Raw genomic sequence first — 15,175 nt, forward strand, 5'->3', positions numbered from 1 at the left:
GTCACATCTTCTCGCTACTGCCCAGAGGCAACCTGCATATCATGATGGCTTGATATAGGGATATCAAATGGTGCCCCTACACCCCAACATAGGGGGATTGGCAATAACAATTCTATCTTCAGAACTCTTGTGGGGTTGGCTGAGGTCCTCAGTGTGACTGCATCATTGACTAACTTCTTCCTCTGCCCAATTATGCTACCTTCCCTTTCTTAGATTTAATCCTATGAACACTCCCTAATAAATTTCCTGCATGCTAATCTCTGTCTCAGAGTCTGCTTCCCCAGGAACAAGATCTGCAATAGTAGCCACTAATTAATTAATTAATATTTAAGTACTTTTATTTTTAATGTTTTCCGTTTTTGTTGAAGTACAGTTCATTTACAATGCTGTGGTAACTTTTGCTGTACTGCAGTGATTCAATTACACATATATACATATGCATTCATTTTCAGATTCTTTTCCCATATAGGTATCACAGGAAAGTTCCCTGTGCTATACAGCAGGTCCCGTATATATTCCATATATAATAGTGTGTGTGTGCAAACCCAAACCCCTAATCCATTCCGCCCCCACCTGTCCCCTTTGGTAAGCATAAATTTGTTTTTGAAATCTGTGAGTCTGTTTCCATTTCGTAAATAAATTTATTTGTATCTTTTTTTTTTAATTTCCACATATAAGTGCTAATGTAGGATTTTTGCCTTTCTCTTTCTGACTTACTTTACTTAGTGTGATAATCTCTAGGTCTATCCATGCTGCTACAAATAGCATTACTTCATTCATTTTTTGGCTGAAAAATATCTCATGGTATATATGTACCACATCTTCTTTATCCATTCCTCTGCTGATGGACATCTGGGTTGCTCCCATGTCTTTGCTGTTGTGAATAGTGTTGTAATGAATATTGGGGTGCATGTATCTTTTCAAATTGTGGTTTTCTTTGGATAGATGCCCAGAAGTGGGATTGCTGAATCATGGTAGTTCAACTTTTAGTTTTTTGAGGAACCTCCATACTGTTTTCCATAGTGGTTGTACCACTTTACATTCCCACCAACAGTGTAGGAGGGTTCTCTTTTCTTGGCACCCTCTCTAGCATTTATTGTTTGTAGAATTTTTGATGATGGCCATTCTTACTGGTGTGAGGTGATACCTCATTGTAGTTTTGATTTGCATTTTAACATGTTAAAATCTCCAGCCTGCTAGAGATTATTTACCTTTAAATAACAATATTAAACTATCTGCTATTTCAAAAAGCCTATATAAAAGAGTTATGGGATTTTCCTCTATTCAACTATCTCAAAGAGTGCTCTTAACATTTCATTTTTTGAAATGAACTGTTGACATCTATAATATAAAATAGCAGAGGAAAGGTGGGAAGAGGAATGAGAATTTATTGAAAGGGGTTCCAGTTATACTCTTGGTGATATATTTTTATACACAATATCTGTAAGAGTTATATACAGTTATGCATGAAATAGATACTCAGTTTGTATACTTCTTTCTCCATTAGGTAGCTGTCCCAGAGGCAAAGGTAAAGAAGCCTAAGCTGCAGGCCTATAATTTACATGGGTTCATTCTAAGAGTTTTATAGGGACCATAGCACTGTGTCTTGGTTGTATCTGTAAAATTTGCAAAGTATTGTTTTTAAAATTAGTTTTCTAAAAGAGTGACTCGCAGTTTAAGTTTCATCCCCCACAAAACCTGGATCTGCCTCTGGTGCTATTCATTGCTTTGGATTTTTTCATATTGGCCCAGTGCTCGGTGCAAATTGGGCACTGGCTCTAAGTGAGAGCCAGCATTAATTTTACTCCATTGATTTTTCCTGTAACTTGATCAAAGTTTTGGGTGAAAGCTCAGTCTCTTTCATTGGGTTTGGATGGCTGTTCCTCTAGGACTTTCATTATTTTTCCGGACAGAAATACCGGGGCTCCTCATTATCAAGATGTGTAGGTTTTCAGCCTGGAAATGTTCTAATCTCATCACCATGCTGAAGTACGCTGAGAGAATGTGAAGACAATTGGCCTGCACACCAAAGAAATGCTTCCAATATGTTTCCTCTGACCTGAGGAGTGTGAGAGCAAGACTTGAAAGTCATTCTCGGAGCCTTCGTCTTACCCCATGTAAGAAACCATAGATTTCAGCCAAATTTTCTTCCAACCTTATTTGCTCTTGGAAGATTTAATTCCCAGCCCAACAATTCCCTCTGTCATTTATCAATAGGGCATATAGTCATTTTCACTTTAAGGTGCAGCATTGAATGTGACAATAATCTGGAAAGCTGATTTGAAATCTTTAAATAATTGTTTATATGTTACCAAAATTAATAATAAGTCACACCAAATTCTTTTAAAGAAGCTGTATACATTGGGACCAGCTTCTGCTATTGAATAAGATATGATGATGCCTGTAGTGAAGAATAGTGTTGAATTTGTAAAATATTTTTTTTTATTTTTAGTTTAACTTTAGCCTTGGTCTTTGATTATCCACATTTTGAACATATGATATAAGATAGCTGGTCTGAGTAATATTTCTCATTGTTTTATAAGTGTTCATTTTTAAAGTATATAAATGTAGCTTAAATAACTAGTTTAAGTACGTTTATTTGTTTTTTTCTATCTTTTTGGCAGGAAGTTTAAGGGAACACTATGTCTGACTCTTTAATCATGAATCCATTTCATCTCTAGACCCCTTCCAATTTTCATCAGATGCTATGATCATCTCATACTGGGGCTGGCCTTAATCCCACCATTTGTACCTGCAACTTACTCTTTTAAAGTTCATCTTAAACAATACAGATCATGGCCTTCTGACCTGCCATCAATCGACACTCAGTGCAAGAACAGACATCAAGGTCTCCATAAAACCCCTCAAAAAGAATCCAAAACCATACATGTCTGTGCATTTTTCTTAAGTGTTTAAGAGACAGTAATCTACAAAAATATAAAAAATAGTTTGTGTTAATTTAATATTTCGGTAATATGGAGATGCCCCATTACTCTTTTTGTCACGAGACCATAATGCTTTGGTGTTGGTTCCCACATTTAGACATCGTTTATTGGTTCAGAGAAAGACAATTTTCTCTTCAGCATATTTTTGTTGGAATTCAGAAACTGATTGTAATCACCATTTCCCACAGAGAGGGCCAGCCCGAGAGGTTGTGCCCCTGTGAGGTAGGTAGAAACGTGTTCTCTCATCAGGGAATACATTTCTCACCATGAATTTATCCCTTTAATCTACTCTAAATCAGGGAGTCTTAGCGTTCTGTTTTCAGACTTTAGAAGGCAGAGTGTGTGTAGAAAGATGAATGTGGCAAAGGTTAGGAAAACACAACAAGAGTGAATCTCACTCGAAAATGCATTTTCTGTCTTGAAGCAACACTGTCTTTATTACACTCAGCACAGAGGCAGGCATTATTTTCGGACAGGGTCATTCTATGATCTTATCCCATCCTCAGGTCCTAATAATATTTTAATGACAAGAAATCCAAACACTTACCAAGACAAAACAAACTGCACGATGGAACCATGGAAAATGGATATTCTATGAGAAAGCAAAAGTCCAATATACTCCTCTCAGTCAAATTAGAGAAAATCGGGTTAATTCAGTGAGATAAGCCTGTAGACTAAGACTAAATATTTTTAAGATATCCATTCTCTCCAACTTAATTTATAAGTGTAACGTAATCCCATTTAAAATTCCAATAGGACGCTTTAGCTGAATGGATTCTAATTATTTTTAATTCAATAAAGGTAAAATAACATGACACACAATTGTTTCTCTGAGAGAGGAAAGCTTCAAACGTATTCTTTTAGTTTTTTTTTTTAAGTACATCATCTTTATGCTTTACTGAATACTGTTTTTAGGGTGCATCTCTACTATAAATCTTTTGGTAATTTCTTGCAATGGAAGTAATTGTTCTTTCTTTGATCCCATGAGCAATTTCTCTATACCTTTCTTGGAGTATGTACTACTTCCTACCAAGGTTATACTTCTGTTCATTTCCCTCCCGACGCTGCTGCCAACTCCATAACGGCAGTGTCTACATCCCTAATGTGGCCATCTAAGGGGGCTGCTGTCTCCTGAGAGCACTGGTTTTTCATTAAGAGAGTCCTCTTGAGCTTTACTTTCTAAGCTCTAGCCCTGCGACAGACCTTCAGTTAGAACGTGTGCTTTTATCATGAGCGTACACGTTTTCCAACATCCAGTCCCCAAAGAATGATTTTCAGTTGATGCACAGTGCCAAAAGGCAGAGGTGTGGTTTTTAGAGCATTCCCTTAGCTCCCTTGCCTTGCAAAACTCTGCTGCCTTCCCGTTAAAGAGTTGGCTGTGCCAAGGAGGCAGAGCTCTTCCCACCCTCCTCTCCAACAGAGTTGGGAGAACATGTTTCACTCTTTCGGAGGTTATGCTTTTTGTCTTACAGGGAGACGAGCCCAAATGAGATCAGTTTTCAGCAAGTCTTTTGTTGCCATGAGGAAGAAGAGACTGTCAGCTTGTTGCTTCTCCCAAACAGAGCCAGAAATCTATCTATGGTGAGATGTCCCAGGGTGGGCTGTGTGGACTGGCGTGCTCAGTGTGGTAAGAACAGCAAGTGCTCCCTCACGCTCCGTGACGCCTTCCTCCTCCCCATGCTGTTCTCATTTCTTCAACCCTTGCGCTGCGGCCTCCCAAATCTGCTTGGCAGTTAGACACAGTGGGCACATCCATGACGGAGGATAGAAAAAAAAGTTTATAAAAGCTGCTGATTTAGACAGGGAAGAAACTTGTCCACCTTTGACAAAATTCAGTATTTGGAAATTGAGGGTGAAAAACATGCTTTTTTTTTTTTCCAGAGTTGAAATTGGAGAAAAGCATAATGACAAATTAAGTTCAAATTAATTAAGTCACTAATTAATAAACTGATTCCTTCCTTCATTTCTTTAAGGAATTTTTATTGAGCCAACTCCATGTATAGAATTACAGGGAACTCCTTATCTTATCAGTTGCATTATCTTTGTAAGACAATCCCAGATCCAAAGTGCATGTTTGTATAATCCCTATGATTTATAATCAATTAATTTAGGGGGGCTATTTCAGTGCTACTTCAACATACAAAGTCACTATCAAAATTGAGAAATCAAAGTGTAAATAGAAGTTTAACATTCTCCCCAATATCGTAAGACTTTTCTCACTTTGTTCAGTTTAATATATGTGTGGTATGTAGCTGAACTAAAAAAACTGCACTCTTTGCAGATAAATATCAACATAATCTACTGTTACTTTGTTTAGTATAAGATAACAATTTTTACTGGTGACTCAGGGCAATGGTTTTGAATTCTGTTTGGTGCCTAAGTTCCCCCCCACACCATGGGATAATCGTATTAAGTACCAATATTTATCAACTGAATTATATTAAATATCAATATTTATAAATTGATTGTTTAAATATTTATAAATTGAATTGCATTATAAACTGATTGTGGGGACCAAATCCAGACCTACTTACTTCTTATCATCTTCCAATCCATTCAGCATAGTACATATGTTACCTACCTGAACCCTACGATTCTGCACAGAATCATACCATAAGTCCCTAAAGCTTTCTAATCAGTTTTTTTGACTATGAATCTATAAAGTATAATAGTGACTTAGTGACTATAAATTTACATCAACTGCAGCATTACCTTAAAACATATTCATAGAAAGGAGAATAATACCAATATCGGTGATGATAATACTAATATGACCAAAATTTGTTTGTTTTGGCTTTGAGACTTGTATTGCATTAAGTGCTTTATTGTATCATTACCATATTTATTCTTCATAATGACCTTCTTATGACATGGGTACCATTTTTTACCTCTATTTTATAGTTAAGTAAACCTGGGATTAGGGATTTTAAGTAACTTTCCCAAGGTCACACATCTAGTAAATGTCTAAAATAAAATTTTAATCTGTCTGATTTTATTTAACTCATTGACAGTAATTTTCATCATATGTTATAATAACTTCTCCATCTAGTGAGTCTCTCTGTTAGACTCCTCAGTTTCCATAGTAGGATGTCAGCATTCCCAGTTGTATGTGATTAAAGGTAAACATCCACTGTAATTCAGAGCTTTAAAATTACTGTAATATCATGTTATTATGTGGAATATAAATTCTAGCCGTTATTGACCATTTTTATTGACCATTTCTAAGTCAAAATAAAAGATTTGAAGCTTATGGAAGACCATTTTAAGACCATGTGGTCTATTTACTCTTGTCGTGTTTCTATTATTTAACTATGTATCAAACAAGAGTAGGAGAAATTTGAGGTTGTGATAAACGAAAATTTGCACCTGAACATTTTAAAGAAATTGCATCACTAATTAAAACTCCTTCAGACAAGAGTGCTTGCTGTGGCTCAGTGAGATCAGAGCATCTTTTCAGCACCAGGACACAGGTTCAATCCTGGCCAGCACAGTGGGTTAAAGATCTAAGGTTCCTGCATCTGTGACATAGGCCTCATTTGCAGCTCGAATCTGATCCCTGGTCCAGGAACTCTGTCTCAGGGTGGCCAAAAAAGAAAAAAAAAAAAATCTGACAGGCAGAGAGATAGTTTGGTTGAATTTTGTGTTTAGTTATACTATAAATATATTGCGTTTTAGGCTATGATATAATATATATATGAAAATTTCCAATATTTCTTGGATTTATGTATTTGAAACTAGGGAAGGTCAGAGCTGTGAACAGGGATTTGGTAGTTAGCTAGAGAGAGGTGACAGTTGAAGTTATCAGGACAGAACTCTCAGGACAAAAGAAAAAGAAAAAAAGAAGCTAAAAACTGCATTCCAAAACTCCTTTGCCAAGGATGATGTGAGAGAGAGAGATCTCCTTCCTGCTGCAGTTTCTGTTAACAAGCAATAGTAAGAAATGTTACTGTTTAGAAATGGATTCGTCATCAGATTCAATTTTCTGGTAGCTCGAGCCTAGCTTCATGAGGACAAATGGTATTTGTATTGGTCAGAGGCAGAAGCAACAGCCAGAGCTCTGAGTCCTATCAATGATGATGTGCTCTTGGATTCAGTAGTTCAGTGGTGCCCCTTCTGACTTCCACTCCTCTAACCCATCACGTAATTCTGTAAGCAATTCATTCCCTGTATTCATACCATACTGCCCGAAATATGTAGAGCTGTTTGTTTCTGTGCTGGACTCTTACTTACCCAGCGATCAACAGGACTAGGGTTTTCAGATATGAGTCAGAAATAACAAAGATTGACAAATATTCATTGCTTTAAAAAAAAAAAAAACCTGAGTTACCTGAATGTTGTTAATAAAACAGCTTTGGCAGAATGGTGAGAACGGATATAATTTTGATGGCCATAGTGATGATGGTGAGGATGATATTAACACTTATCAGGTGCTTATGTGTGAAAAGCCCTCTTCTAACCGATTATCTGTTTTAATTCCGTTAATCCCACAATTACTCTGTGAGTCATGTGTATTATATCCCTGTTTTACAGATGCAAAAACTGACGCATCAAGATTTTATATTCAATGCTCAGTATTGCACCACTATAAAGAATTGATAGTGTAATTGGAAATATTGCAATCTGGCATCGAATTTGTGCTTTTCATCACTATCCTATTCTGCCTTGTTGTTTAAGAGTTCAAAGTTTAAAGGAACAAAAAAAATGATAAAAAACAAAAGATGATACAAGGCACAAGAGTTTGTGTATAATAGTAGTCAGCATGTAAAATAAAATAAGAATCACAGGAAGATGGAAAATGTTGAGCCAAATGAGGAAAGACAGAGTGTAAACAATGATCCAAAAATCTCTGCAGTAGGGATCAAAAGAAGCAAGTATGAGTGCACTTGAAGAGTCTGAAATGAATTCAATATGATGGAGTAGAAAGACCTTACCATCTATATAATGGTCTGTGAAAGAATTTTATGAATCTGTTGAGAGTCCTTCATGGGCATTGGACATCCCTGCCAGTTCTTGCTGTGTGTCCCAAACCGCGAGGCCTGACTATATTCAGACTTTGAAATGTTTCTTTTTTTAGCTAGTTGTGTAGGCTGTTCTAAGAAGTAGGTGAAGGAAATTGCTGTAGGTGAAAGAAATTGCACTACTGTACTTGCTCCTATCATCCATAAAATGGGTATAATAATTCTGCTCATAGTATTATAATAATGATGCAATGACAAACATTTTGATAGGCTTTTAAGAAATGCTATTTCCAACTTTCCCACATAATTGTAGCAGAGTGTGTCTTCAATTAAGTTCAAATACGACCATCTGGGAAAGTTCAGGCATTTACCTTTACTTTAAGGAAGATTGGCAGGAAAGGGCTGAACCCTGGAGGCTACTGAGCAGAGAGGAAGGAACGATAATTTTGAAAGACACAGTTTTCAAAAAGATATGCTTTTGCAAAGGTAGGGAATCACAATGACTCATTTGATAATTGTTCACACATTACATCATTCTTGGATACTGTGTAAACACAAGGCTTCCGTGATCTTAGCCTAAAGATGCTTTCCGAGAATAGATCATTTAGCACTTATCCCTGATGAATGATGTCAGACTTAATTTACAGGTATAATCAAGTAAGAGTTTAGAATTCATTTCCAGGGTCTAATAAAGAAGTTTATCCAGTTAAGGTAGGGCATAATTTCCCTTTGAACTTCCAGCACAGTCTTCTAATCACACTGGGAAAGAAAAACAGAATAAGAGTTCTAGGGAATGAGAACATGGATGAGAAGAATAACTGGGGATTCATAAAGGACAAAGCAGCTAGACCAGGACAGTCATAAGTTAACAAAAAACATCACCTTGAAACCATTGTCTACCTAATTGCAGTTTTCTTTCTTTTTTTTCTTCCTAACTCTGACTTCGGTTAAGGTTTGTTTCAGCTTTGATATGCTGTGTATGACCTTAATCATTTTAGGTCTTATACGAATACTTACTTCAACAAGATCACCTACATCTACACTTTCTACAGATCATTGACTCTTTCTCCTGACCTCCCTACCCCCACTTATTTATTTTAGTTTCAGAGTTTAAAACTCATATGACTTTCTGGTGACATGTATTTATCTAAATTGAAAACTGCAAATGAAGTTATTTTTCCTTCTACCTAAAGGCTCAATGAGTCATGTTCTATTTCCGATTATTGTTAAAATTCCCCAAAATATCATAACACCATCCTTTATTCTCAAAGATGAGTCTGCCTGTGGCAATCATCAAGAAAAAAACGTGTCATATAATTATTTTTCAAAAAAGGTAATGAATTTCTGTAAATCTTTCCACACCTTCTCACCTTGAGATTTGCACTCAGTAGAACTTTCTAGGCAAGCTAAGGAGACTGTCCTATTTTTAAAAGATAATGTTTTAAGAACCATTATAAAAATTTAACCTAGTTGTAAATTGAGGATACTCAAATAAAATTACTCCACATAGACAACAAAGATTTATACAATAGTTCCCATATTCATAGCTCTATTCAAGGCATTGGTTATAAAATTAATTCTACAAACTTATTTTCAAAAAAAGTATCAGAGGAGATAAGCATCAAAACAGGTAATTATGTTGCTATGTTCTAAGAGTAATGATAGAGATAACAGGTTATTACAAACATATTAAAAATAGAAACTTACATAATCCTGAGTAAGAGTAGAGTTATTAAGAAAGGTTTTACCAAGGTTGATAATCCATGAATTGAGCTGGAAAGAATGAAAAACAATTAGTTAAAAGGAAGGATCTCTCCCAAGCAGAGATGTATAAACACCCATGTCAGAAACACTCACTTAGATGTGAAGGTGGGAGTAGAACCTGGGAAGGTTATGAGCAGTAAAATGATAAAGTAAGCCATAAACATGGAGAGCTCAACATAGACTATCTCTTGGAGAACCCTATATACTACCTTGAGGAACTTAACTCATATATGTTCAATGATGAGAAGTCATCACTGGATTCAGAGAAAAAGTATTTGCATTTCAGTTTGAATTAACTAATGATGGGGGAGGAAACTAATGGAAAGGAGAACTTAGATGGATGAGGTTGAAACTAATCCGTAAAACAGATAATAACAACATTCAATCCTTAATGGGTCTACACCACAAGCCTAATACAGTATATCATCCTTACTTAAGATTTGATTTAAGAAAGTATTTTGCAATGGAAAACATAACAATTAAATTTGGGTAATCACTTAATTTCCAAACGTCTGTAATTTTGAGGTGACAATACCTACCTCAATTCATTTATGAGAATTAAAGAAGTCAAGGTATAGACAGCACTGTTTCAGAGGTTGTTGGACTGGAGAGTTGGAACATAAGGCAGAATCAAGAGACTCAGTGTTTTAAAAATATAAGTTTTGGTTACGACTCAAGAATATAAAATACAGAAATTAAAGCATGATTATTACTGTAAGACAGTCTCAGAGCCACGATGTTTCAAGGTAGAGAGTCCTTCTATGAGAATTTTATATATTCGCTCCCCCTGTAAAATTACACACATTGGACTCCTGTGTAGAAGTAAATGGGTATTTACTTCTATGGTCAGGTCAAAGTGGCCAGAGGGAGACATGAGCATGAGCTTGGGAGAAGTTCATTTTACTAACAGGTCCCATAGAGGGGGGTTACTGCATGCAATGCAGGGTCACAGGGGATATTCCAGGTGTTGGTTGCGTGACAGAAGACAGGAGGGTAAAGTCTAGGTCAGAGCCTTCACTGGGGATTTCCCAGGAAAGGCAAGGCAGGTAAGGGGTATGGTTTAGGATCAGCTAGTTTGAATAATTCCAGCAGGTTTTGGTCTAAAGGTTGATCTCTGGTTGCCTGATATCTGGAACAGAGGGCAAAGAAATATTGGTTTGGTGTGTGAGAGGTAGATAAGGAGGGGTTGGCAGCATAGACTTGGGATTGGTTGGTTCATATATGAGAGAAGTACTCTCAGTTGAGCCCATTGCTAAGAAAGGGTTAGCCCTGGAGGCAGCAGTCTCTCCCTGGCCAGCAAGTTTTTAAAATGTCAAAACATCATAAGATACAAGAAATAAAAATCATGACAAATGAAGTAAATCTCAGGACCACATAGTTCAAGGAATGAAGCCCTTTTAGATTTTTACACATTGGAATTTTATGTAAAATTTTATACATTGGACTTCCATGTGAAATTTTTGTTGAATAAGGATTTATCCATTAAAGCAAAGAAGGAAAAAAGGAAGGGAAGAAGAAAGGAAAAAAGGAAGGAAGGAAGTGGGTTGGGATGAAAATAATCCAAAAGTCTAAAACCTCCTCATTAAATTTTTCTTGAAAAAACATGATGGAAGGTAGTGTGAGAAAAAGAATGTGTATGTACGTATGACTGAGTCACTATGCTGTACAGCAGAAGTTGACCCAACACTGTAAATCAACTATACTTTAATAAAAATAAAATTTTTAAAAAATTAAAAAATAATTATCATTGTATAAAATTGGTTTTGTTAACTTCGCCTTATTCTCATCCTCCTTCCCCTCCAACCCCCATCCCCCAAGACATTTGCCAATGTCTGGAAATACTTTTGAATATCACAATTCAAGAGATACTACTAGCATTTAGTGGGTAGTGGCCAGGAATACTGCTAAACATCCTATTTTACACAGGAGAGCCTCGCACGAACAAACATTTCTCAGCCAAAATGTCGATAGTGCCAAGACTGAGAAAACCAGATGTAGATTAATATCATTTTAGAAAGGGATGGCATTTTGTAAAACAGCTATTTCTCCTCCTATACTGCAACTGTGTAGCTAAGGCAAAAATAATGTGTTATAAACACACATATATATTAGAAAAAGTTTAGCTTAAAAATATGTTTAGTAAAAATACACTTTTAGTTAAAACTTATTTTACACAATTAAAAAAAATCTGTACCGCATGATTTCTAATTTTCTCATCAGACTAGCCACATGTTTAGCTGCCTCTCTTGCCTTTATTTAAAAGAAGAAATTTTTAAAATTAAAAAAAAAGACAGAAGTACCCAAAGTTTGCTTTCTCTGTGAAATTGTATTCTTCTGAGAATCTAGCCCACCAACAGTGCCCCTAACAGCTTCCCATATTATAAATGAACTTCAGGACCATGAAAAGAGAGGTGGGTAGAGGAATAATTAAGACGTTGACAGTTTTACTGCTCATTATAGATTAAAACAAGAAGATGGAAAGATTATCACAGGGCAGCATTGCTTTGATTCTGCTATCAAGGGAAACAATCTTTTAAGGGTAAACAATAAGTGGGAAAGTTGTAAACTTAAAAAAAAAAAATTCATACCGTAATTCCAACAAATACAGCCACTTTGACATGTACTGTCAGACGTAAAATATGAAAAGTGGCCTGAAGGAAACAAAGAGACCACTTTTGAGTAATGGATTCTCATGTAATGAATGTGGTATTCTGAATAAATTGTGTAAAAAATTGAAAAGAAAAAAAAATGTTGTGTAAAAATCTAAATAAAATAGTTCTTGGGTGGCCTGGCTGTGTAACCTAATGACAATGCATTAAATAATTTAAAGTTATAGAATGTGTTCAAAATACAGTTAAATGCTATACATTTTGTAAATTCATTCAAAGAAGTACCACCTTACACCTTTTTTCCTCCCAAGTAATCTAGAAGGTTCAGGTTGATTTTCTTCTTTGTTCCTCTTTAATTTTTGACTATATTACTTCGTTCAACTTCTACACCTACCCTGGCAAATGGTGAGCTTGGGTAGGATGGATTAGTTGGTTGAATTGAATTGACTTGTTCTACACCACTGTCTTCTGGTTACTTTTAACTTCCTTGAATAACCCATAGGCTTCTCATTTTTTTCTACTCCCATAGGTTCAACTATCATTTATATGCTAATGACTCTTAAAATTGCATTTCTTTCTAGCCCAAGTCACTATTTTTAACTTTTTCCTATGGACCCAGCACCGCCACTATTATTTCATCTTAGCGAATGCCTTTCACACTCTCAAGACAGTCATTTTTAAGTCATCTGTGATTATCCCTGGTCTTTTGAAAGATGAGCTGAAACTTATCACATAAAGAGGATAAAAGGGTGATTCTAGGGTCTTGAGAACATGGATCCATATATGTGTTAATATGTTCAAAATTGGCCAGGGGAACAAGTAATTCAGAGACTAGTGTATGTGCCATTTAAGTTATGATAATTTTCCAGAGCTGCTTCTGTGATGTGCTGAGGAAAATAATCAGACATCATGAGCAGGGGGAAAAAATGAGTGATAATGTCAATTTCAGTAGCTCTTTCTATCCCACTACCTTGCAAAGAACATGGTATATAGTAGACATTTGTTTAAAATCTTGTTGAAAACACAACTAAGCTGGAACTGAGAAGCTCCAATCTCTTTGGAAAGATTTTTTTCTGAAAAGGACCATATAGTAAATATTCTAGTTTTAGGGGGGACTTATAGTCTGTGTCATAGCTATTTAACTCAGCCTTTGTAGGGCAAAAGGAGCCATAAAGCCCCATTGAGCTTCCCATAGAATAATTCAGAATGGAACTTCTATAAACTCCTACTGTCATATCTTTCAACTTTACAGTATTAATCTCTGTATCATCTGATTTCTTCCATTTTATACTCTGTAAGCTGATTATAACCCTAGTTAAGGCCAACCCCTTCCTCTCTGAGTAAGATCTTATTCCCTTTACTTACTCAAGAATGCCCCTCTATAAATTGCCTGTATCTTCCTTATATCATCAACTTTTTCTTTCTCCTGAATTAATCCTATCAGCATACCGCACTGCTATTTCTCTCACTTTGATACAAAAGAACTTCATTTGATTTCACTCCCCCTACATTCCTGGTATCACCACAACTCCAATCTCCTTAAAGCAGAGCTCCTTGAAAGTATTGTGTGGACTATCTCCAGTTCCTCGTCTCCAGTTTTCTCCTAAATCCATGACTCTAAACAGAATTTTGCCTTTATTACTGAATCACAATGTACAATCCTTGTCAATGTCACCAATGGCCTCCACATTGCTAAACTCAATGGTCAATTCTCACTCCTCAACTTTTTTGACCTCCCGAAGTTGCTGAACATATTTGACTGCTTCTTCCTCCCTGATATACTCCCTTCATGGTGTCTGAGACGTCAAAGCCTCCTTGTCTTCTTCCTATAGCATTAGCCCCTCATTCTGTCTTCTGTGCTTTTCCCTTCTTATCTCTTAAAATGTTTAACAGTTGAATGCGCCAAGGAATTTCCTTACCTTTTTTAACTTTCTCTCTTCATCTACCTTCTTGACGAGCTCATAAAATTGTATGTCTTTAAGTAATTATCTACTTACTAATGGCTTCCCAATATATATTTCCACCCTCTCTTACATTGAAGATTTATATACTTAACCTCTTGATACAAGTCATTTATCATATACTTGATTTGTACATATTTTCTTCTTGTGTATATTTAGTTTGTTTATTCTTTTAACAGAGTCTTTTGAGGAGAGGGTACTTTTAATTTTAATAAGTTCCCTATTTACCATTTTTTTTTTAGTGATAGAGACTATACTCCCAAGGTTTTATCTATAAAATCTTTACTTAACCTAAGGTCATAAAGAATTTCTTCTACGTTTCCTCCTAGAAGTTTTGCCATTTTGAGTTTTATAATTAGTGCTGTAATGAAGTTCCTCTTGTGGCTCAGCAATGTTAAGGACCCGATGTTGTCTCTGTGAGGACATGGGTTTGATTCCTGGCTTGGCTTAGTGGGCTGAGGATTCCGTGTTGTTATAGTAAGTTGCAGTGTACATAGGTTGTAGATGCTGCTTGTATTCAGACCCTGGTGTGGCCATACCAGATGTGGCCATAAAAATAAAAATGAAGTAAAATCAGTATTGTAATTTGAGTTAATTGTTGTATGTTTTGCAAGGTATAAATCCAAGTTATTGCTTTTGCTTATGGTTATCTAGTCATTTCAGCAATGTTTGTAAAAGAGACTAATTTCTGAATGAAGTCTTTACCATTTTTTTTTCAAAATCAGTTCTTTAAATGTTTGAGCCAATTTTTATATTCCCTCTTCTGTTTCATTAGTTTGGTTATCTTTATTACCAATGCCACAGAGTCTCCAGAATTCTCTGTGCAGCTACCACCCTCCGGTGTTTTGCTCTGCAAATCCTAGCACTTGGGTCTCCTGGTCTTAGCACCCTTCCCCTAACTCAGAAAGTGCTCTGGGTTCTAACTGGCTTCCTGCTCC

The 15,175-nt window shown here is 36.0% G+C and overlaps 1 long non-coding RNA gene across 1 annotated transcript in view; it reads left to right on the forward strand.

The window, feature by feature from the left end:
- The window catches only part of LOC106507417, an 89,951-nt gene continuing 78,643 nt past the window's right edge, over positions 3,868-15,175 (forward strand). Inside the window, exon 1 of the long non-coding RNA XR_001303378.2 lies at positions 3,868-4,526. This is a non-coding gene — a long non-coding RNA (uncharacterized LOC106507417). The remainder of the gene's footprint in view (positions 4,527-15,175) is intronic.

This window comes from Sus scrofa, chromosome 4, assembly GCF_000003025.6.
Source record: "Sus scrofa isolate TJ Tabasco breed Duroc chromosome 4, Sscrofa11.1, whole genome shotgun sequence".
In the NCBI taxonomy this organism is placed as follows: Eukaryota; Metazoa; Chordata; class Mammalia; order Artiodactyla; family Suidae; genus Sus; species Sus scrofa.